This window comes from Saccopteryx leptura, chromosome 3 (assembly GCF_036850995.1).
Source record: "Saccopteryx leptura isolate mSacLep1 chromosome 3, mSacLep1_pri_phased_curated, whole genome shotgun sequence".
NCBI classification, from domain to species: Eukaryota; Metazoa; Chordata; class Mammalia; order Chiroptera; family Emballonuridae; genus Saccopteryx; species Saccopteryx leptura.
Window position 1 is genome coordinate 165,139,973 of NC_089505.1, and position 3,151 is coordinate 165,143,123.

The 3,151-nt window shown below is 42.6% G+C and overlaps 1 pseudogene; it reads right to left on the reverse strand.

Moving 5' to 3' along the window:
• Positions 1 to 976: 976 nt before the first annotated feature.
• On the reverse strand, positions 977 to 1,536 carry LOC136398351 (tubulin-specific chaperone A-like; annotated as a pseudogene).
• Positions 1,537 to 3,151: the final 1,615 nt, after the last annotated feature.

The window sequence follows — 3,151 nt, forward strand, 5'->3', positions numbered from 1 at the left end:
CTCTCTGCAAGGACGAATGACACATTCCTGTCCAAGCTCATCTAGACCAAACGCTGCTAATTTCGACGCAGCTTGGCCCTAGCAGTTCTTGAATGGAATTAACCCTGACACAGATACAGAAGTTCATATTTCTGGGGGGAAAAACATTTTTTAATTCTTTCTCCTTCTCTCCCTGGCAATTCAATCACCACCCCAGGAACTACTATTGACCAAGCTCAGCAGGGGGTCCCTTCCTTCAGCGGCTTGAAAGGCCTGTGTGACAGCAGCGTTGAAAAGATGCTGCATAAAATTCTAGCATTCACCACAGCTTGTGTTTACATAGAGCCACCATGGACTGTTTTGTGTTTTGTTTTGTTTGTTTGTTTTTCAGTTTAGGGAGTTATCAGTTTTCTGCTTCTTGACAACTATAGCAGGAAGTCTGGACAAACCTACAAAAAGTGATTTAAAATCACATGTCAGAGTAACACGAGGATGGCAAATAGCGTGTATCCTGCACTTGTTCCACATGCTCGGTGTTGGCTGCACGCAGCACTGGTCCGCGGAGGAGTCTCAGGCCACCCGCTGGTTGGGAAGGAAAGGGGTGGACAGTTTTTAGCCTGGCTGCCATGGATGAGATGCAGTAGAGGGGCGCCCTGCTTGGGTACTTCTCCTGTCTGATCTAGTTCCAACTTCTCGTTTTGCAGATGAGGGAACTGATAGAAATTCAGGAAATTGAGATGACTCCATCAAGATCACGCTGCCAGTGAGAAGCAGAGCTGCACCTGGAATCCAGCGCTTTCTGTTTCCACCCGAGTATTGTTTTTTTTCTTTCTTTTCTTTTTTTTAAGTTAGGAAAAGAAAAATATATGCAACTGCATTTAAAAAATCACATTCTCATAGTACTTGAACACACAACAGTGGTAAAAAAAAAAAAAAAAAATGAATGTGGAATGAATCCCAGGATGAAGTGCAAAAACCATCCTCTGCAGGAAAAACTTCAGGCTTCTAATGTCACTGAAGCCAGTATTAAATGTGCTTCCTCTTCTAGCTCGGCATCTTCCACTCTTTTTCACTGTCTAATATGCGCAGAAAGTCGGTACATGCCGCTTCCAACCTGCTGGCAATCTGGGATCATCATCTGGACTCTTGCTGGGTCTCTGCCTGATTTTTTTTTTAATTGATCTGACTGCTTTTTAATGGTATAATTTTCACCATCTAAAGCTTTTATTTTTTTTCGATCTTTCCTACTTGTTTTGCTTCTTTTTCACACATCGTTTTTTCCTTGGCCAATCGCTTCACCACACTGGTTTTGATCTTGATTTACCTCTGGCAAGGATGGAGGATCTGCTGTGGTCCTTCCAGCACCGTGGGAAGGAGGAATGGAAGCCCCCATACCACTGCTGGGAGAGTAAGTATTGTTTTCCACATCAGCTCTTTGTTGCTCTCATTCACAAGGTCTGGAGAGGAATGATTCTCTGAAGCAAGGAGAGAACCAGGACCTTGCTGGCTCCGTGTACTGCCTGACCCATGGTTCGTGGTCACTGGCTGCTCCCTCATCCCAGTCTGGCTCCTGCTCTTTCTGCACGGTCTGGGCAAGACTGCATGCCTCAGGCTACTGTGGTCCCACGGGGAAGAATGATGAGAGATCCTCCCCAAGCAGAAACCTGTACTGATGCCTGGACTTCCGATCCAGAGTCTGAAATTATTCCCTTCTCCCCATACTTACATTGCCCTCATCATTCTTATCATCACAGTTTGGGATGGAATGCACAGAATTGCTTTTATTTTTTTCTCTCAGAGTGATGTTGACATGAATTCCATTTACTTTCTATTTTAAAACCTGGCCTCCTGGCTGAGAATAACCGATTTGGTTAAGATAAGACATTCATATGTCGGTGTCACTAAAAGGAAAAGGGACCAGAAAGATTTTTTTGGGTTGGTTTCAATTTATCAAGAAATAAGCTCTCCTTTAAGAATAAACTAAAATAAACCCTGGCTCAGCTGATAATATTTGCCTTTCTCTTGGGCCCAGGACCTGGCCTCATGCCAAGCTCCATGCTGGTTATCGCCTCCTCCTGTCACCCTCTGCTTCCTTGTCCGGCATACCCTCTCTTCCCTTCCTGTGTCTAAAGTACTCCTTGCCTTAGAATAAGAAGATGATTTGTTTAGTTCAATAAACACTGAATATCTACAATGTAGCAGGCACTGTACTTGTAACTCAAGATTTAAAAACGAATGTGACAAGGCCCCGGCCTTGGGAAAGTTAACTAGAATTTTCAGTGAGCTAGAGAAACACAATGATGAGCCTTGTGTTCTGCTATCTCATTTAATCTTCATCTTTAATCTACCCTTCTTATGGTCGTGGACTGTGTCTCTTTTGCGCTCTCTTCTCTCCTCAGCACCAAGCATGGGGCCTGGCACACGGCACTGAGAAAGACTTGTATCTCATTGAATGACTGATTCCTTACAACCGCCCTAAAAAGTAGGCATCATTTTTCTCCTTTTGCAGATGAGGAACTGAGGATGACAGAGGCTAAGCAGCTGTCCCCAAGGTCTCCTAGTGGTGATGACTTTGTCATCTGTTTTCAAACCCTTTGCTTTTTCTCCTATATGACTTTCTAGACTCCATGTGGTCATCTGTAATTCACAGGAGCAGACTAGATAATCATATGATCTCTTCAAGCTCTGAATTTCATGGCCAACGCTCAAAGTTGGTCCCAGAATGCATAGCTCATTTCCCTGGGAGGGTTCTTATGTGCTTCGTTTTATTTTATTTTTAACATGCATTAATCCTGCACTCAGTATCAACCAGTTCTTTGAGCTTAATATTTTATTTTGCAACCCCTTTGTAACACCCCAGATGTATGCTCTGTGCTCAAGGATTTCTCAACTTTTAAAATTTATAACTCTCTGTAAACATGCTTTATCTGGACTAAGTAAACCACATACTTTACTTCCCAACCCCAAATATTTTTATTTCCTGTTTGCCCTCTAAGACGGCAGTGAGCTTTGGTTGATCTGTGGCAGGTCTCAAAGGGTCTCATGCCTTAAAATGGAGAAAATAGTTCTTGGAAATAATGATTCTTGATTTTGGAGGTAAAAACACAGACTTTAAAATTTTATAGGACCATAAAAATATCAATTGTATTTCTATACACTAACAATAAAAAAA